The sequence below is a fragment of the Varanus komodoensis genome, unplaced genomic scaffold, assembly GCF_004798865.1.
Source record: "Varanus komodoensis strain SLA01 unplaced genomic scaffold, ASM479886v1 scaffold13_3, whole genome shotgun sequence".
In the NCBI taxonomy this organism is placed as follows: Eukaryota; Metazoa; Chordata; class Lepidosauria; order Squamata; family Varanidae; genus Varanus; species Varanus komodoensis.
Genome location: NW_025335409.1, coordinates 18431808 through 18453721, shown reverse-complemented (window position 1 = coordinate 18453721; position 21914 = coordinate 18431808). Strand labels below are relative to the sequence as shown.

The 21914-nt window shown below is 40.7% G+C and overlaps 1 protein-coding gene across 1 annotated transcript in view; it reads right to left on the bottom strand.

Moving 5' to 3' along the window:
* Positions 1-21914, bottom strand: part of PCLO (piccolo presynaptic cytomatrix protein) — a gene marked incomplete at its 3' end in the record, with an annotated part of 257700 nt that overhangs the window by 107489 nt on the left and 128297 nt on the right. The window lies entirely within an intron of this gene.

Here is a 21914-nt window from a genome sequence, read left to right as displayed (position 1 = left end):
CTGAGGACTTCATCTGAAAACTACACCCCCAGAAATGACTCTGAAGGAAGCACAAGGCAGGCAATTAGAGGCCACTTTTCAGTGGTGGTCCCACCTAGCATTTCTGTTACCCTTTTTCAGTGCTGGGTTAAGATTGCCCTCTGCTTCAAGGAATTTAAAGGCATAGGATGGAACATGTCAGCTGTTTTAATCTGTCTAGTTTTTACTGTTGAATCTGAAATATTTTTACTGTTTTAGTTTTTTAACTGTTTTAATTTGTTCAGAATAATATAAATAAAAAATAATTTTAAATTATTTAATAAGTGCTTTATTATCTAGTCTATTACTGGACCTGTTACAAATTGCTACAATCCTCCCAGAGAACTTTGAATATAGGGCAGTATAGGAATGGAATAAATAATAAATAATCAGAGTCATTCTACTAGAATTTGTCTATCAAGCTGCTGTTTCAACCATTTGCTTAGTCCCAAAGCCAAACTGAAAGTAATTCAGTAATATATATAGCACTCGAACATGTTCAAATTTCTTCATGTACGGTAACTTGCAAAATACATCAGTGCTAGTATTTCTTGACTAAAGAGAAGCCACAACCAACAGTTCCTTTTCCATACCAGCTCCCTATCTTCCAAACCCTTTTTCTTGTCTTCTTTTACTTGATATTTACTGATGTTAAAGCCTTTCTTTATTTTTACTAACACTCAAACTCTCTCTCACACACACACATAAATGAATAATAAAAAGAGTATAACAATAACCTCTCTGCCCTTTCCCTCTACAAACAACCACTTCCACACTCAAAACCAAGGACAAGAACATGAAAGCCTTAGGCAGGGCTGAAGTACCACAGTAAGTCCATACCTTATACAGTTGACTCATAAAACGATAGATATAAAATCTTTCCACACTCAATTTCTCTCAATATATCTGAGGGCCAGAAATTGCTATCAGCAAGTTTGGGGGATCATCAAGTGGAAAGACACATTCAGAAGAGTCTGGGAGATGATGACGCAATAAACTCTATCAAGACATTTCCTCCTTTCTATCAACCTCTTCTACTAAAATCCTCCAATCTACCGGACAAGTGCTAGGGATTTTTAAGAAATACAAATCCACATGATCCAGTGCGGCATGGTGGTTAGCGTGATGGACTGGAGGCCCAGGAGAGATCTGGGTTCCAGCCCCACTCAGCCATGAAGCTCACTCCAGGGTGATTACATTCTCAGCATAAGCTATCTCACAGGAGAAAATGGAGGAGAGAAGGTCCATGTATGCCAATTGGGTTTCCTTGCAATCTGATGTATTATTAATAATAATTTATTCAACATGATTCATAGCAGACCTTTTAGAAAAAGAATAAAATATCAAGTTGGATTTTTTTTTTGGTGATATTGGTTAGATGCCACTTAAATAGCATGTTTCCTCTTCAAAGGCATTCTCAAAACGTGTGTGCGCGCTTGCCAGAGAGGGAGGGAGAGAGATCATAATGTAGCAGAGTAAGTAGAAGAAGAATTAGTTACTAAGGACCCAAGAGTTTTAAAATCAGATGCACAAACATAATAATGCACTTTTCACATATACATTCAATGGGTATGCATGAGAATAAAAAAAGATCTTGAAATAAAGCACAATTGCTTAGTCAGAAAAGATTTTCACTTCTTTCATTACCCATCTCTTTAATAAGCATTAGATATTTTTTGCAATTATCATATAATCAGGTAGCTTTTGATTTCCATCAGCAGGGAAGCAACAGACCTTTTGCAGATAGCTGCAGGGCCATTTTAATGATCAAAACCCAGAGAGCTAGAGGTCAAGCTCTGAGATTTACAGCAAATTGGTGCTTAATGGTTTATTTGTGAGAAGGAGCATCTTATTGGCAGAGAGATCGACAGTCCTATGTATATTTTAAAGGTAGTTAAAGCTTGAAAGGGCAACCTTCTAGATGCAATTTGCATAAATTTAGCCAGTGAGTGTGTAGGCGTATACAGCTTGAACCTCCAGTTTTTTGAACCTTGTTCACAGTGTTAACACAAATTCAACATAATGTCTGGGCTCACACATCACAGCAAATAATCCACGAGTTGTCCACTCAGCCCAGTTTTTGCATGAATGTGCCTGAAAGGTGATCAGGCTCAGAATGGTAACTCTCCTCCAGCTGGCCATTTTCTTCCCTCTCAATCTTCCAGGGAGCATCCCAGCAGCCACTGAGGGGACAAACGAGGCTCCTTGCTTTGACAACCATGATGGCAAGCCAAGCTGTCCGCAGTCTCTGCTGCACAAACAAGAGCTCATGCCCTGAAGCTCAGCAGAGAGGGCATGGAGCTGGCCAGGCACCCTTCCCTCCTGCTGCAGAGGGGACCAGCTGAGCAGGAGGGCATGTCCAATCTGTGCTCAGACAAAAGCAGGAAAAATCGGCTGAACAGTGCTGCGGAAAGGAACAACAGTGCTCAGCTGATTCCTCTGTGCTGCTCCTTGGCCTGCAAAGCTCCAAAAGTTGTGATGCTCCAGAAAGATGCTCAGTTGGTTCCCCTTCTGCCTCCCATCATGTGCCTCACTCACAAATGCGCCAGCAACAAGAGCAAGAAGCAGGCTGGTGGCCCTGCCTCGTTTGGTCCTGTGTGCTACAGCAGATTCCCTTGCTGCTGGATTTGAGATGCCTCTTTGGCAAGCTGGAATGAGAATGTGTGTGTGGGGAGGATCAGAGCTCTTCTTTTTCATGGACACCACCAGGCAGCTTCTTGCTCTTGCCATGGGCTTATTTGTGCATTTGAGGCACTTTCCTGTCGCATGTGCCAAGGGGAGGCCTAGGGAAATCACTTGACTGGGGCTCCTCCATTCTGTAGTGTTGCACAGCTGCTTCTTGAGGGGGCAGCACAGGGGGATGTGCTGTAGCACGCAACCCCCAACTGGGCAGTGCAACCAAAAAGATCCTCACCTCTATGGCTTGTACAAGAATAGGGGAAATCAGTGTTGCTTGTCTTCTAGCACTGACCAGTTGTTGCCAGCTCCCCAAAGATCTTTAGGGCAGGAGGTAGAGAGAGCGGTGCCAAATGGTGCACATTTGTGTCAAATGTCAGCTGTGAATGGTGCTTTCTGGTTAGCTGTTTGGCAGGAGCAGCAACAAGCAATTGCACCAAGAAACCACAGCACAGGCTGTTTGTGCTCGTGGTTTCTCAAAACCAAATGCACCATGTGGGAATATCATGATGGGGTTTGGACGACAAGGACAAGGAGAGGTAAAAACACTGCTGCTTGTCATGTCCTGCAACTCTCCCAATCTGTCTTGGACCACATGGGTAATAATATACTGTCTGCTTAAACTGAGCTTAAAAAACTCGGAGGGTAGGACAGTATTAGTAAAGCACCCATGTAGCATCTTAGGGCTGAAGTTGCCTGAGGCCATCTTTTATTTATGATTTGTGTCCCAAACACTCAAATCAGTTCACAGGGGGAAAAATAAGTTAAGCTCAGATTCTATCATGGTTATCCCTTTGGAGGTCAGTATCCAGATGACACCCAGTGCTCTCTCTCTTTTCCAGCTTCTGATCCTGGGGAGGCAGTGAGAATTCCAAATTCCTATTTGGTGGATGCTTTGGACTGGATGAGAATGAAAAAAATGAAACTTAACCAAGATATGATTGCAATGCTGATGTCTGGGAGCTCTGGTGCTTTCCAGTTTCAGCAAGATCATAGTATAGGAGTTTCTTCTGAGCTCAGACCAGCACTTGGATGGCACTGCAGTGCTATTTAATGTTTTCAACTTAATTTTGTATAAACAAGCAGAAGATGGCTTACATAAAATCATTAAAAAAATCAGTTGTATGAATTAAATCACAATCTTCACTCACCATCAAAAGCAGAACAGACGCTGGAAGTGGAAAATCAGCCTTGTTGCCATTTTGGACACCCTCCCAGCACCTTGTCTTTATAATTTCCATTTTGTCAAGCAGGCAGACACCCAAGACAAGAAAGCAGCAGGCACCCTTGATCACACAACAGCTCTAAGCTTATATAAGAATATGCAGATGCCTGGCTTTCTGCCTAGCTCCCAAGTCACTTGGGCAAACTGACTGATTGGCTTATCTAGAGCCCTGATGAGGAAAACACCATTCTGGAACACAGGGACTTCTATTAATAAGTACATCAGAGTTGCCCTTTAGCATATGCTAGCATTCTTCACATTTAGGGATCTGCAATTAATATAGACACCCTTCCCTTGCATCATGCATCTTTAATTAATCACCTATGGATGCAAATCAAATCTTACCCTTATCACCCACATCCCCTCTGTCCCCTTTTTATCTTGCAAATTAAAAAAAATACACTTCTATGCTGCTCAATAGCTGAAATTCATGAAAATTAAAACAATAAAATAAAACAATATATAAAAATTAAAACTATAGTAGAAAACCAAAGTAAAAGCCAATAGCAGTATAAGAATATACAAATGCAATTTAATGCAGTTCATTTAAGAATACATATAAAAACAAACAAACAAACACACACCTGAAAGGCTAAAATGTTTGGGAGAGTAAAACAGTCTTCATCTGGCACTGAAAATACTAAAATGTATGTACCTGGCAACATGGTGCCATCACTGAAAAGGCCCTTTCATTAGTAGTCATTTGGTAAGGACATGATAGGATTGGGCTTACTACTCCCAATAAGCAGCTAGAGATAGAGATTCCAGGCTAGAAATTTCAGATTCTGAATCTTAAGAAAAGAAGAAGGTAGGTTGGTATGCTCAGCCAACTAACTCTGAGATTAGCCAAGTAGCCAGAAAGCACATCTCTGGCTTGTAGAACAGACACTGTAGAACAGGGAGGATCAGAAAGTGAGAAGTGTAATTTAACAACCCACTGAATCAAGTCAAACAAGGAGATCACCAAAGTAATAGTGTATCCACTGTCTGACCCATAAGAGGTGCAAATTGCCCTGAGAGTGGAGTCAGCTTCATTCTGAGGGGAAAAAGAGAAGGAAATTCAGTCTTGGAATCAGCTTTTGTCAATGGGCAAGAACTAACTTATGAGGAATTAATGTCATGAATTATATTTTTCACTCTGTATTACAAAGCCAGTCCAACTCAATAAAAGACTGTAACTAAAATCCTCTTGGTAAGATCTGCTAGAAAGGGAAAGGGGGAGAGATGTTCAAGGCCTCTGAAGATGCTGTTAGGATCTGGACAGGTAAATAGAGGAGAAGGCAAATCTTCAGCCTGGCCCCAAGATCTTTAAATTGGCCTTAGAAATGAATAGGTGTAGCATTCTCATTTTAGTCAGTCTCTGTTAATAAGGGGGAAAACCTCATCTTGAAGCTAAATTGATCTCAGGAATCAATCCGGGAGTTATAGGAAACAGTTCTGTAATTCCTAGTATTCCCCAGCCAATTTTGCTGTGTAGGTCCGTTTTCTGCCTAAACACATACAAGACCATTTTAAGCATGTATTTGTTTGAATAACTTGATTGAAAGCCAAACAAGGAAAATGTAACCAGATCTGAGGCCATATAGTGCAACAAGTGTAGTACAAGTGTAAGAATGTCTGAGCAATCTGTTTTGGAATTGAAAATCCACTGGATGCGGCACTCCAGATTCCAGCCTGCTTTCTTGTGACTGTGAGCCCAACTTCCTGGTAAGCAAACCAAGCATTTGCTTGGCACTCACCAGGAATCAAGCTGTGTGTGTACACTGCACAAACAGCATCCCTCTTCCATGCATGTGACTTCTCTTTGTGCCCCATGTTGCCAGTTGCACAACTAGAGTGGTGTAAGTATTAGCAAGTATTCGTGGACTTGGCTCACTTCCTCACCACTTTAAAAAAAGCACACTTTTTCCATTTCAATGGACTGAAAAGCAGGTTGCATATGAGGCCAAGAGCCAGCTGAACTGTGCTTCAAAGTAAAGTTCAGAGAATTTCAGTGAGCTTGAGCATGCCTGGTTCTCTGATCTCTACAAATACAGGCATTAGTAAGAAAGGTATTACAAGATTTAAGTATTATTATTTCTTTGCATAAGATATTTCTACTATCTATGAGTACACTGGCACTCAGAACTAGTATCAGTAAGTCTTCAGTTTTAAGGCTTAAAAGGTGACTACCACACAGAATAACTTCAGATGTTTCAAAGAATCAACCAGGGTGAAAGCAGAAATGGCTTGGACTTCCTTGCTCCACACACAGAGGGAAACTGGTGGATAATCCACTTCCTCACCAAGGAAATGCACTTCTCTCCCCTTTGGGCAAGTCCTGGAAACTTGTAGGCATATTGCTACTCTTACTGCATTCTTTGACTGTGCCACTATGTCTTCTGAAAAAAAATAATCAACACTTGGATATTATTTTCTTCCTCTCCACTTGACCAACTATATGCTATATTAATTGGATAATGTTTAACATGTTCTGATATTTATTTTACAGTCTGTCACAAATCTGAACTGATTTAGTTTCAGCTTATGCATCAGACCACAAGGTATTCTTTTTTGCTAACCTTGGAAATAAATATCACATGAGAAGCCTGATGTTTGGATTTTTAAGGGCATGTTCCTTGTCCTTCACTTCTGTTTGCATAAAAGTAAATCCTAAATGTATCTGTCACTTATAAAAACACCCACATTATTTCCAGTGCATTGCATACAGGTGAGATGTTGTAGTGTGACATAGTCTCAGCAGCATTATAAATAGAATGTCTTGAGAGATCTGTCAGGTTTCATACCATGAATCTGATTTAATGAAATGACTCCATATTCATGCTAAAGGGGAATACAGTACAGTGTTATAAATCTCTCTCTGTGTGTTTTAAACATATCCAACAACACCCACATTTTTCTCTTCATCTCAGCAACTTTTCTGCCCTTTCAAGGTATTCTCTGTTTGAAAGTCTGTCCTGTCCAAATAGGTTTAAGGATGAAGCTCCATTAGAGCTGTGTCCAATTAATTGAAAATGGGAGAAGAAAAAATCTGATCTCACACTTGTGTTGGAAAAGGCAGCACATAGGAGCCCAAAGCCTATGCACATCAAGCCAAGCCAAGCAAAGCCAAGCCAAGCCAAGCCTTTGTGTGAATTTATGAGTGGGAATAAAGAGAATCACAAAATAATTTTGTGGTGGATCTGATAGGTAGTGAAGAATATTTAGGGGAGCAAGCTACGTTTGTAAGATATCATCTCTTTGACTACGTGACAACCACGTATTTCAAATACAGGATACTAGAAAGTTAATTCAAAATTCTAGCCAATAAGAATATGCAAGTTCTGTTAAATAGTTGGAGAGGAGTGATGTCAACCCTTTCAATAATATAACTCTTTCAAACTTTCAAATTCTTTCAGTTTAAAAGTGTGAAATTTAGCTGGATAGACTAAGGTACTATCAGCAAGCAATATTTTGAAAACTTAATTCTCAACAGGGAAAATAGAAGGCACCATTTTTATTTTATCAGTGTTTTCTTTTCTTTTGTTTTGTATGCTTTCAGAATGAAATCTAACTGCTAAACAATATCTGCAGTTAATAGGGTTATAATCTGGAAGTATCAACATGAAGAAAGAATAGTTCCAGAAAAGGTAATTGATGAAACTGAAAATAAGAATGCCAGTTATCAACTATCACTTTCATTTAGCACAATTATCATTAGACATGATGAGAGGATCTTCACAAATCAAAGTTGTTTTAAAATGAAAGAAAATTTTCTGCATTGATCTTTCCTCAAGAGATGGTTTTACATGGTCCTAATTTCCTGAGATGTAGCTATGTTCGTCTGCTGCTACAGCAAAAATACAACAACAATTAGAGTATTATGCAGCACTGTAAGAATTACCAGAACTGATTCATTATGTCATATCTTTCTAGGGATTAGTGCCCCTTAATCAGATGCACAGAGGGATTGCTTTAATAAGTTTGGTTATCCTAAGATAACACGATTTACAATGTTCAGATCACTTCACTTTGCCAAGATGTTAATCAGACTTTGTAGAAGGTTGAAAGCAGAGCAAAACTCCCTTGATAATCAATGTCTGATAATCTAATGTCTCATCCCATTATGATGAGGCATTCATCACGCTAGTTAAACATTGTCTATTCAATGGGTAGGGGTCTGATGTGGTCCATCAAAGTACAACTAGATATGGTACAAGAAATGTTTAGGTTTTGTTTGATTTGGTAAATGAGAACAGAAGCTGGGAAAGAAATGGATTATGACTACAGCTCATTTTCTCCATTCTTTTTTTGCCAGTATTTATTCTTCTGAAGGGAAAACTGGGGCAGGAGGAAGGTGTAGAGTGTAATAGAAAGTTTTAGTCATGGAAATATCAGAAAAGGAAATGGTTAATTGCCCATCTCTAAGGTTAATTGTCCATCTCTAATTCTCCATCTCTAAGGTCAAACCAACACCTTCAATATCACCTAACTCCTGGATTAAGGTCTTTGACCATTTAGTTATTATTATTATTATTATTATTATTATTATTATTATTATTATAACATTTCTATGCCGCCCCTTGCCGAAACCTCGGGGCGGCTTACAACATGATAAAATACATTGAAATACAATAGTACATAATAAATTACCATTAAATATAACAATACAAAAAATACATTGATTTACAAATACAAAATTAAAATTATCAGTATAAAATAAAAATATAGGAGGAGAAAGAGAAGGAAGAAGAAGTTGCCCAGGCCAGATCATATGTTTTAACAATTGAAATGATGTTTAAATAAAAAGGTCTTTATCTGGCGCCGAAAAACCAGTAACGACGGTGCCAGGCGGACCTCTTTGGGGAGTGAATTCCATAGGTTGGGCGCCACCGCAGAGAAAGCCCTCCTCCGGGTACTTACTCTAGTTCCTCTTGCTCTTTCTTTTAGTTTTCAAATATATACTTCTGCATACATCAGCAGTCCCCAGAATATCTAGAAACCATTAGCTTGTCGGTATGGGTAGTCTAGTTTCATTGAACAACTGACAAACACATTCTTAAGCACTGCATTGCATTTATTGTTATTGATAGCATCAGAGAAGTTTAGCCTTTAAGTTATATGCATTTGTTGAAAGCTGAAAGTCATTCTTATGCTGATTGAAACCTCTTGGGGGGAAACATTCAGCCAGAACAAAGTCTTTCATATGCAGTGTTTTCTTTGCCTAAGGTACTTTGTCTGGGGTACCAAAATGACTCCCAATTCAACCAATGCTAGATTTAATCTTGATAGGGAATGAGATTTAAACCTGTTTATCCCTTAAAAGTAACACAGGATTTTTAGCACTCTTCATCAGAGAACAAGCAGAGGATAAGAAACTATAAACTTCAGTCTCCTCTTATTTTGCAGAACTATCATTTCCATTAATAAATCATAAAAGATACTTCTGATGACACATTCTTGTCACCACATGCAAACATATGCATGTTTACAAATTCATCTTTATTTTTTTGCTTCATCTTGGCCACAAAACTACTCAATGTAAACTAGAAAGCCAGGAATAATGTATTTGCATGTTATAATTACAAACTGTTAGTGCTGGACTCAGTTGAATTGGGACAGCACCAATAATCCATTACCGTTAGAGCTCGGATATGAACTATCTACTGCTCTTTCAGGGACTGCAATTTACAGTGAAGGATGGCTTTCAAGGCTAAACTCCCTTTCCAACTGCTGTAACACAAAAGCTGTATCAAGAGGGAGAAATCGACTTCTCTGAACTTTAAATGCAGAATAAACTACTCTTTTTGGTTTATTCCTAAAACAAATTTTTTTAAACCCTTGCGGGATCAAGCCTAAATTCCTCCTAATCTAGAATCTTGTTTCCTACACTGGCCAGCCAAATGCATCTAATTACATACACAAGCAGGGCATGGAGGCTACAACCTTCTGCTGCTGATGGTTACTCACTGCCTCTGAATATGGAAGTTCCATTTAGCTGTAGTAGTGGTTGACAGACTGTCCTACATTAACTTTTCTGATTTCTTTTAATGGCATTAAGGCTATCAACTGTTACCATATATTTAAGGTTTTGGCAGAAAGATGGCATGCAGATGTGATAAATGCATGAATCAATCCTGAGGGAATGAATTCCGTAAGTTAAATACATGCTATGTGGAAAAACTTATTTTGCCTGTGATGGATTTACTGGAAATCAGAAATATTCTAGTATTTTATGTGTTTCTAGTATCACAAGAAAAACATTCTTTCTATCCATTCTTTTTGCACATGGAAACTTTTATAAAGCACTGCCACAACTCATATTCTAAAACATATTAAATCATATTCTATCTCAATTTTAAAAAACACAAAACATTTTAATATTTTATCTTGTAGGAAAGATGGTCATCCCATTATTTCTTTTATTTGAGTACCCTTTTCAGATGAATATAGCTTTTGAGATGGAATGACCAAAACTGTATGCAGTAATGTGAATGCTGCTGTATCATACAGTTATATGAAGGCATTATTACTACTCTTGACTATCTTGCTTTTCAGTCAAGGATCATCAATAATCCTTTAATGGAATTTTTCACAACTACACATCCTTCTGCAGCTGTTCATAGTCCATTTGGCTTCTCACCATCCCAAAAAAATTGGTATGATCCCATACTAGGCCACATCATTTGCTTACCCCAAGATTCAAGTTACTTTATTAATGTTAATAGCACTGGTCCCAAAGAGATACTTGTGAAGATGTTTATTTAAATAGCCTCTACAAGACTGTCATATTCCTTATAGGTAACTACCCTGGAATACCTGCATCAACTTATCTAGCATATACAGAAAAATGGAATGAGAGGTCTGTCAAAGGGATAAACAATTTCACAAGAATTTTTCAGACCTTCCAGATGAGGTCTGAATCATATGCTGTACTGTAGGATTTACTTCCTTGGCAGCCCCAAGCTGTTCCAATAAAGGCTAGATGGAAGAACTATATGGATGGAAAGAATACCATGGGTTCTGTGCCATTTGAGTATCTCCAGAAGTGAGACATATACCGTAGGAAGAAACTACACTATTAATTCATCAATTTAGAGTCTGTTGGGCCTATACCATAGTGGAGTATCTCCCTATCCCACTGATTCTTGTAACATATAAAATCAGATATAAAGCTGGATCTGGTTTGTGCCACCTCAGGCTGCAGATGGGAATTCAAAAGATGAATACATCTCAGATGGGGAAATCCTAGAGAAAATGCATCTACAGGAGAAGGCTAGCTTCATGTACTTTTCCCTGTTGGCCTCCTTGTGTGGCAAATTGTTGTTCTTTTAAATGGAGGTGCTAACATTCATTCAAGTGCTTCTGAATTGGCATGGTATTAAAAGATGCCCCCCCCCCCACCACATAGAGAGTGGGAAGAAAATCCCTGAATTCCTCTAGTAAGTCACTGCAGGCCAATTGTTTACTTTGTGGTAGGGACAGCAACTATATGGAACAGTTATGAATGTCCTCTGTATGGCAGCAGCTGTCCGTGAATGGCTGGTGCCAGGCAAGGTGCTGGTGCCAGACCCTCTGAGCAGGGATGCTGAGATTCTGGAAAGGCCTAACAGCTGTACCACACATTATGCAATAAAGCAGCCGGGACATACCTTTTCCTTTTCATTGGCCAAGCCTGTGCTCTGATAGAACACTGTTCCATTTGCCTTGCAGTATTTAATGGGGCAGGTTAAGTACATTGAAAAGCCTCAGTGGAATTTAAAAAAGTCTTCATGTGCATGGCAACCCTTTGTGCAGTGCTGCAGCTTAGTCATGTTCATTATAGTGTCTCGTACAAAAGTCATGTGAAAAACAGCAAGAGACCCATATGGAGGTCTTGAATGGAATATGATCTAATCAGGAACAGGTGGTGTTGGATCAGGATGAAAGTAGCTCTGAGAAGAATTTGATACTTTAAGATTACATGTTCTTAAATTTTAACAAGCTGCATTGTTTACCTATAGTCTGTCCTCCTTTTGCAGATTAATATGTGTTTATGTTTTGCAAAAGAAGCTGTCACTGTTTTTATTGAGGTTAGTAAAAATAGTTCATTTCTACTATTATATAAATGATGACCTGTACATTGCAGCTTCATTTAAAAACAGCGCTATACCAATGAAAGAAATATCAAGAGTTTTAACAGGTGTTGGGTGATTGCCTGCTGTTCATAAAGTTGATCACTAGAAATTAAAGATTCTCCTAAAGAGCTGCTTGCAGGATGGCCAATTGCTACAATACTCCCACTGTTCAATTGCCCAGTAAGTTTAATAATGTTCTCAATATCTGAAAGATGGGTTTTGGCTAACTGGTTGTTGTAGAATCCAGATTACATTTGCCACAGACATTACATTTTGCTGCCAGTCAAAATGTCCTTATAGTGAGAGATTGCTGTCATTGTCATAATAGCTAGAACAATTTACAATGTACATGCTTGTTGACACAATTTATTTCTCCATATCCTTGCACAAGGAGCAGAGAAACATGTAATTCTAGAGGCAACACAAACCTCCATATGACTGCAGCAAATGTGATAAGCCACATTTATCTGGCTTGTAATGTGGCTTGTAAACTTGCCATGGGCCAGCAATCCTCGCTCCAGCAAGTTCCATCTGCTGCTGTTCTGCTCCCTTTCCTGCTTTGTGGAAGAGCTATAAAAGCAGCCATGAAAACTTCAGCAATAGAACAAACCTGGACAGTTGTGGATCTAATTTTCAGAACAATCCACTGCTGCACAGAAACCAGGTATGTGCTTGTTATAGCTGCTGGCTTGGTCCATGAAACCATTTCTTGGGCTTTCTGTCAACGGTGGACTTCTCTGAGCATGTTCAGAAAAATCATGAAATGGCTAGTTCTTTTTTTTTAAAAACGGTCTAGGAGTCTACTGAAACTCTCTACATCTGTTCTTCCTTCCTACCATCACATTTTCACAGAACCAGCAGTATTACAATCCCCCAACCCTTTCATCCAGCAGGTAAAACATTTTCTACGTCCTTGCTTTTCAACACTTTTAAGAAAGGTCTATACTTTTTTCTTATTCCACTCTAACTATACTATCTTCCTACTATCTCATTTTATGCATGCAGTCATGTTCCCATATTAAAAAGCCATTCCCAATACCCCTACCTACACAAGAGACTCATTTCTTTTTACAAAGTGATTCATGTGCAAGGAAAAAAAAACTTACTGAGCATTAAAAAACCCTCAAAAATCCCTGCACAACTCCTTTAAAGTTTTATTCAACTTCCAAAATTCAGCATGAGTATCTTCACGCTGTGTTTTTGGGTAAATAATATTCTATTACAGTTGGCACTATAAAGTCATATATTCTAATAGAACATGGGGAATAATGAATTGACAAATCCAAATCCTTGAAACAGATTTATAACTCTTAGCTCACCGGTTCAATGGCTTTTGTATCAACTGGTTAATAGCAGTCTAGCATATCCAGATAATAAGAACTCTTTCATAGGTGTTTATTGTATCTGATCAGCACACATCAAAGGAATATTATACAGTTTTGGGTATCCCTTCGAGGACTAGTCAGATCTCTTTTTGAGAATTTTCAACATTTTAATTAAAGTAGATGCTGTATTTCATTCTTAATTATTAAATTATTATAATTTTCAAGCCTGGTCTGACTCACATGAGGAGCCTCCCTAGAAATGCTCTTCAGATCCTTGCCCTACATGAGGGCAGGTCAACATATGTAATGAAAGGGAGAGCGTGGGCTGGAACGATGCCACCCCCCATATTTGATCTATCAGATTAGACAATGCCTGGATAGAGCTTTGTGATATTTGCCTTTAAGACTGGTCCAGAAGATGGAGCTAGTACCAAGTACAGAGTTACCTATGGGAGCTGTATTCTCTCTCTGTAAGCTAAGTTTGAAATTGTGGCACAACTGTACAGAGCCCTAAACCAGCAAACTGGATACCTGAGTGTCTTATCAATCACCTTATCAAACACTCTGGTCATGAATGGCATATTCCTGGTGGTTCTGCATGGATCTACTGTACTGGGCAATGGACGTTATGGCGTTGGGGGTCTAACGGGTCTGCATAGAAGAAGGAGGGACAGATGGTTAACACCTGTCCCTCTTTCTGGTTATTCCCCCAGCTAGCAGGTTCCAGGTAGACTTGTCAACTGCCCCCCAGGCCTGTCAGTGCTGCTGCTTAATGCCAGGTCGGTCCAAACTAAGGCAACACTCATCCATGATGAAAGGGCCGAACTGGTTTGTATCACAGAGACCTGGGCAGGTGGGGGGGGGGGGAATGACGCCCTCTCACAACTGTGCCCACCCGGGTACCTGGTCCAGCACCGACCACACCTGGAGGAGAGGGGAGCGGGTTGCTCTGGTTTATCGAGCTTCTATTTCCCTTGTGGGGCTTCCTGTCCTCTCGAGGCCGGGGCTGGAGTGCCTTCACTTGGGGTTGGACTACCGAGACAGATTGGGGATTCTGTTGGTGTACCGTGCACCCTTCTGCCCATCATATTCCCTGCCTGAGCTGACGGAGATCATCTCGGACCTGATGTTGAAGACTCCCAGGATGTTGGTCCTGGGGGACTTCAATCTCCATGCTGAGACGGTTCTAACCGGGGCGGCTCAGGACTTCATGGCCTCCATGGCGGCCATGGGGCTGTCTCAACACGTCAGTGGCCCGACCCATGAACGTGGACACACTCTGGACCTGGTTTTCTCGACAGGGCAGGAAGAGGGTGATCTGAGGGTGAGGAATTTAAGTTTGACGCCCTTGTCATGGTCAGATCACTTCCTCATAAGGTTTGAGCTTGAGAGCAGCCTTTCCCTCTGTAAGGGTGCGGACCAGATTGTATTGGTCCGCCCCCGGAGCCGGATGGATCTCGATGGATTCCTGAAAGCTCTGGGGGATTTTCCAGTTGACAAGGCTGGTGATCCTGCCGATCCCCTGGTTGAATTGCGGAATGGGGAGATGACCAGGGCTACTGACACGATCGCTCCCAAGTGTCCTCTCCCACCTGGCAGAGCCCTTTCATCTCCTTGGTATACACCTGAATTACAGGAAATAAAGTAGGTTGGGAGACATCTAGAGCGTAGCTGGAGGAGATCATGGGGTGAATCTCGGCCTATGTTGTGTAGAAATTTTCCTCCGCTTCCATTGCCTCCTCACAATGCCGTCCGGCGGAGCTCTTTCGGGTGGTGCAAGGGCTGATACATCCGGGCCCAAAGAAAGATCTCGTACCACCCTCGAAGGCCTGCTGTGATGATTTTGCCAGGCATTTCAGGGAGAAAATCGTTCAGATTCATCACGAGCTTGACTCTACTATTGAACCAGATTCTACTGAGGAGATGCCAATGACGCCGTCGAGTCCACAATTAATGGATGAATTTCAGTTGTTGTGGCCTGATGATGTGGACAAGGTGCTTGGACAAGTACGCCCTACCACCTGCTTACTAGACCCATGCCCATCCTGGCTACTTAAGAAAGCCAAGGACGGGATTGGCACCTGGATCCTGGAGGAGGTCAACGCTTCTTTAAGAGACGGTCGGGTACCTTCCTCTTTAAAAGAGGCGGTAGCCCGGCCAGTCCTAAAGAAGGCAGCCCTGGATCCAGAGGTGGCCGCCAATTATAGACCAGTGGCCAACATCCCGTTCCTGGGCAAGGTACTAGAGCGGGTGGTGGCAGGACAACTCCAAGCATTCTTGGATGAAACTGATTATCTGGACCCATTTCAGTCCAGCTTCAGACCTGGGTATGGCACTGAATCTGCCTTGGTCGCCCTGTACGATGACCTGTGCAGGGAGAGAGACAGGGGGAGTGCGTCCCTGTTAGTTCTCCTGGACCTCTCAGCGGCTTTCGATACCATCGACCATGGTATCCTTCTGAATAGGCTGGCGGGATTGGGAGTTGGAGGCACCAAATGGCGGTGGTTCTGCTCCTATCTCAATGGCCAATTTCAGAAGGTGGTGCTGGGGGACTATGGCTCTGCGCCATGGCAGTTATGCCATGGAGTTCTGCAGGGGTCCATTTTGTCCCTCTTGCTATTCAACATCTACATGAAACTGCTGGGAGAGGTCATCAGGAGGTGTGGGCTGCGGAACCATCGGTACACTGATGATACCCAGCTCTACCTCTTGTTTTTCACCAATCCAGGTGAGGCAGTGGCTGTGCTGAACTGGTGCCTGGCTGAGGTAATGGGCTGGATGAGGGCCAATAAACTGAAGCTCAATCCAGACAAGACGGAGGTCCTGTTGGTGGGTGGTTCGTGACTCGGGATGAGGGACTTGGGCCTTGTCCTAAATGGGGTTGCACTCCCTCTGAGGGACAGGGTTCGCAGCTTAGGAGTGCTCCTCGACCCTGAGCTGTCTTTAGAAGCCCAGGTGACGGTGGTGGCAAGGAGCGCTTTCCTTCAGTTTCGGCTGATCTATCAGCAGCGTCCCTTCCTGGAGAACGATTGCCTGGCGACAGTGACACACGCGTTGGTAACTTTTATTATTATCATCATCATCATCATCATCATCATCATCATCAGAACATTTCCCGATTAGATTTCTGCAAAGCGCTCTACGTGGAGCTACCCTTGAAGACAGTCCGGATACTTCAATTGGTGCAGAATAGAGCTGCCAGGCTGCTGACGGGGACTGGGCGTTGTTCTCATATAACCCCAGTTCTCTGTCAGCTCCACTGGCTCCCAATTGAAGTCCGGGCCCAATTCAAGGTGTTGGTTATGACCTATAAAGCCCTCAACGGCTTGGGCCCTGGGTATCTAAAGGAACGCTTGCGCCCATATATGCCCTCCTGCCCCTTGAGATCAGTAATAGATGCCCTTCTCCGGGAACCCTCTGTGAATGATATTAGGAGGGTGAGTACCTGGAGACGGGCTTTCTCTGCGGTGGCACCCCACCTATGCAATGTGCTCCCCAGAGAGGTCCGCCTGGCGCCGTCGTTATTAGTTTTTCGTCACCAGGCTAAGACCTTTTTATTTACAACTTATTTTAATTGTTAATTTATTATGTAGGTTTTTTAAAAAAAAATTAAGCAGAGATGCACTGGGTTTTAATATTTTTATTGTATAATTTTTATATGCTTTTGTTTGTTTTTGTTGTGAGCTGCCCCGAGGCTTTGTTGCGATGGGGGCGGCATAGAAGTGTTTTAAATAAATAAACATTAAAGGTGATTGATTGATTAGATTTTTATCCTGCCACATCAACCCATAAGGCTAAGACCTTTTTATTTAAAACTTATTTTAATTGTTAATTTATTGGTTATTTATAGGACTTTAAATCTTTTAAGCAGAGATGCACTGGGTTTTAATATTTTATTGCATAATTTGTTATATTTGTTTATCTTGTTCTTCTTGTGAGCCGCCCTGAGGCTTTGTTGCAATGGGGGCGGCATAAAAATGTTTTAGATAAATAATGTTGGAAGTGGAGCCTGCCCAGAGAAAGCCTCCATTTCTGCAGAATTCCTTGCCTCTGGAGCAACACTGTCTGGCACCCTCCAAAAACATTTGTTTCAAGAGGCCTTGAATATTCCCTTTTGTTTTGTAAATTATTGTACACCACTTTGATGGCTTTTCAAAGTTGGTATACAAATGTTAATAATAAATAGTAATAAAAATAAGGCGCTTCAAGATAATGCTATGAAGAAAGAAACACAGTTGGCATAATTTTTTCTCTTTCTAGAATTGAAATGGGTAGGGTGAAGACACCCTAATTCTCATTCTGATTGGAGATGAAGATAGCATATGGTCTCCAGATGGAACGGGAACATTATTTAATTTTAATTATTTTCCTCATTTATAGCCCATTTGTTTTCCTGTTGGAACTTGAGGTAGCCCAGACAGATTTCTCAGGCAGATCCCCACCAAGACGCTCACCAGAGCTGTTTTACTAAAGATTCAAGGACAAAACTTGAGAGAACCTGTTTCAAGACTGGGTCTCTTCATATGATCTTATAATCCTGTCTGTATGCACTTGCTAGATGCAGGCCAGAGTGGCTGGCTTACTGAGGCAACTGTCTTCAAAACTAGGCAAAGGAGGGAGACAAGCACACTTCCCAGATCAAGGTATTCAATAATCCAGGTGCAGCCACACCCAGGTAAAATCACATATGCTTAAACATATTTCTCTATGACGGTACATCAGTGAGATTTAATGTACTGCCAAACATGAAGCTAGTTTTTATTCTGACACTTTGGGATCTGAAGTCAGACACAGCCCAGTAAAAGCATAATGAGGGACAAGCCACTTCCAAAGTAATAACACTCAAAGCCAAACTGTAGCTTGTGATAGATCACACTGTTTCATAAAGTAACCAAAACCTGAAGATGACTGAAGAGCTAAACACGTTTCTTCACCTACATTTTGAAATAACATAAACAAGGGATGATTATAAAAACATTGTCAGTTTAATGTTCCCTGAGCATTTCAAAGGCAGATAGATGTCAACTATTTAGGCTAAATCACAGCGAAATAGTTTTTTAACTGTCCTGGGTCCCCCTGCACCCAAACCAATAAAACACTTGACTTTTAATTGCTGCTTTTTTTCTTTCAAAGTATCAAAATGGAAGACATTCTGTTATAAATCACACCACTGTAAAAGAACATCTCATACAATATTTTCATTCATTATTACTCATTCTTCTACATATAAACCGAAGCATTAAACTACACTATTTAGGATAAGATGCTGTAATCATTTGCTGTGCTGTACCATTTCATACTGCTTGCATGTTCCCATCTCTGTCTCTTCTGAGCATTGGCTAAAATGTTTGTCCCTGATGTGCAGGTTAACGTCCTTTTTAATGTGGAGAATCATTGAGCCCTTGCAGCCTGAATGCACCAGCTAGCAAGAGCAAGAGGAAGAACAAAAGAAAGACTGTGTGTTTCAGTTCACAGATGAGCTGGGGCCAGATATTTGACTGCAGTGGCTGTCTGGTTATAGTAAACCAGTTGAGTACAAAAGGCTGTGCTACTACAACATGAACAGGCAACCTGTTTGCCATGCTGTTCTTGACTTAGGTTGTCCAGCTTCATAGCTCACAGCTGGGCATGCTATGTAAAAACAAATACATAAATAAAGCTACTATCAGCTATATCTGCATTTAGTGGGATTGTGAACTAGTCTATCTAAGGTGGTGATTTCCTTTCATCAACCTGATATTCAGAGGCAGGATAGCACTGAATACCAGTTGTACAACAGATCACTTGCCTCTTTGGGACCCACTTTCTGTGAGTGCTAGGTTACACAATAGCCATATGATGACATAATGATGAACTATTGTTACAGGAACAAACTTAAGTAAGCTTCAGGTTTGCACATTTCCTTCATGCCATCTGCTCCTCTAGCCCAGTTGAGACAAGTAGTTTGAAAACTTTTATTTTAGATAAACCACAGTTTAGCATTATGTCTAACCCTGGGCAAACATGGCAGTCTCAAGTATGGCTAACTGAAACAAGTAAACTTCAAGCCCTGGTTTACTAAACTGTCTTGCTTCAACTAATTCCAGATAGGATTAACCACAGTTTAGAGTTTAGATCTAATGCTAAACTGCTTTAGGCTGAAATGAAAAGAGCAAGCTGCTGATCTCTTCCCTTGTGGTCAGTAAGGCTAGGCTTCACACTGGAAAGGAAGATTAAAAGCAAGGTTTTCTTTTTCTATAAGTGTTATGAAATGCTGAGAATTGGCTGATAAATAACTTATTTATAATTTTTGTGCTGCCTTTCCTTCAAGAAGCCTTAGAAATAGCTTACAAAACAAAGTCAAAAACAGAATGCAAACAAAATCTGGAAAGATAGAACAAAAAACATATCAAAATAGCTCAAAACAGTAGAAAACCAATCTGAGAAAACATCATCACAAAAATAAACCCGAAAAACAACACACACACACAAATTCCAAACAGAAGGCTAATAATAAATGACTCTTCCAATATCTTGATATGCTGATAAGGTTGCTAGCTCATAAAAGCTATGTTGTTGGCTATTTAAAAACAAAGAAACAGACAAAAGAAGAATGAGAAGATGAATGAGAAGAAAAGTTCTCATCCATGCATCATAACCAGATGAATGTAGTATATGCATAAACAAATATATATGTTAAATATTGCAGACACCTCTAGCCTTTGCCGTTGTGCCAAACAAGCTTTCTTAGTCAGGAAGTCTAAGAATAGTGGTCAACTCATAGGTAGTTCTTCCATCAACATCTGCCCAGGGATACTTTGCTTATTGAACCTGGTATTGCTTTTTGATCCTTGCTTGGAGGAGTATAGACCTCTTTTTCCCCATTTCTCTCCCATATCCGTATCATCCTCTGTCAAACAAGGTGGCACCGGAGGAGACGCGAGTGAAGCCAAGAATCCCAATCTTCTCACTCTTTGAGCACTATTTTCTCTTCGCAAATAAATTTGAAGAAGAGTAATTTAAGTCTGCAAGCTCTACCTTTCCTAGAGAATATTCTTTTCATGTGAAAACTAGTATCTCAGTGCAAGGTGAGGCTAGGATCATTTTCTCTCTCATGCTTGCTTTTTATAAGCAGAGAATCTCTCTTCGTATGGAGGAGCATTCAACATTCAGAGCTCCAATCTGCAGTCTGAAATGGTACAACCAAAGCACAGATTTACCACCTCAGTGATAAAAATTCCTAAGTGCCATCCATAGGCCCTCTTACAGAGGAATCACACAGTTCAAAATTATTCAAGCTGAGGTTATCTTTGATAAATAGCATTTCATGGTCTGATGGCAAAGTAGTACAGAAATAGCTACAATTTCCCTTTTTATCAGTGATTACAATTGAGAAGTCATTATAACAAGGAACAAGAATGAATTTTAATTCTATTACTCTATCATTTGGACTTCACTGATGTTGTCCTTTACTGCAGGCAAACTGAAGTTATCAGCACTAATCGATAACAGCTGTGGTATTATATAAAAAAAGGCCTACCCATAAAAGGCAGAAGTAATTTCAAATGTCTTGTTAAGCAAACATATTAGGATAGTTGATATTTAAATGCCAACTAAAGGAAGCATGGTACATATTACAGATCTATTTTTTAAAATTACTTTTAAGGTTTTCCAACAATGTGAAGTTCAACTTGGGTAGGGTTGTTTGTAGCATCTGAAAATATTGGTTCTGGGAAATGGATTCTGAGATAGCTCCATTTCAGACATGTAGCTTACATTTCCTGATGTCTTGGGCCTTGTCAAGTTTATGAATTCTAAAACATCAGGTACAATAAAGGAATAATCCTAAGTATATTTAGACAGAGAAGGGGCCTCCAAATCCTAGCATGCCCCAGCCAGCACACTCCTGCCATGGGTAGAGATGTAAGACCACCACCAAAGGAGGTCTGATGCTGGGTGCCCCCTTGCTATATACCCTAAGTACAAAGGCAGAAAAATGGATGAAAGTCAAATCCCCCTCACTGACATGAGAAAGAAACTATGGAGATGACATCATGAAAAATAATCCCATATTACTCTTTCCCTGACCCAGAAGAGCCATGGTTTCTTTCCAAATGTATGTATGTATGTTTGCATCGCTCTGCCTAGGGACCCCTTGTCTATGCCTTAGCACTTAGCAGAGCCTTCCCTCCCTCTTCTGAGAAATTACCTAAGGCATGCGTGCAGAACCTGCAAGAACTCTGGGTTTCATGAGAGGTCCTATTATGTTTGTTTATCTAATGCCAGTAAAATAACATTAGATATAAGCAATACAATTTAAAATATCATAATAAAATAAGGAAAGGTAAAGGTTTCCCCTTGACGTTACGTCCAGTCATGCCTGACTCTAGGGGGCGGTGCTCATCTGCGTTTCCTAGCCGAGGGAGCCAGCATTTGTCCACAGACAGTCTCCAAGGTCATGTGGCTGGCATGACTAAACACCAAAGTGCACAGAACGCTGTTACCTGCCCACCGAAGTGGTACCTTTTTATCTACTTGCATTTGCATGCTTTCGAACTGCAAGGTTGGCAGGAGCTGGGACGGAGCAATGGGAAC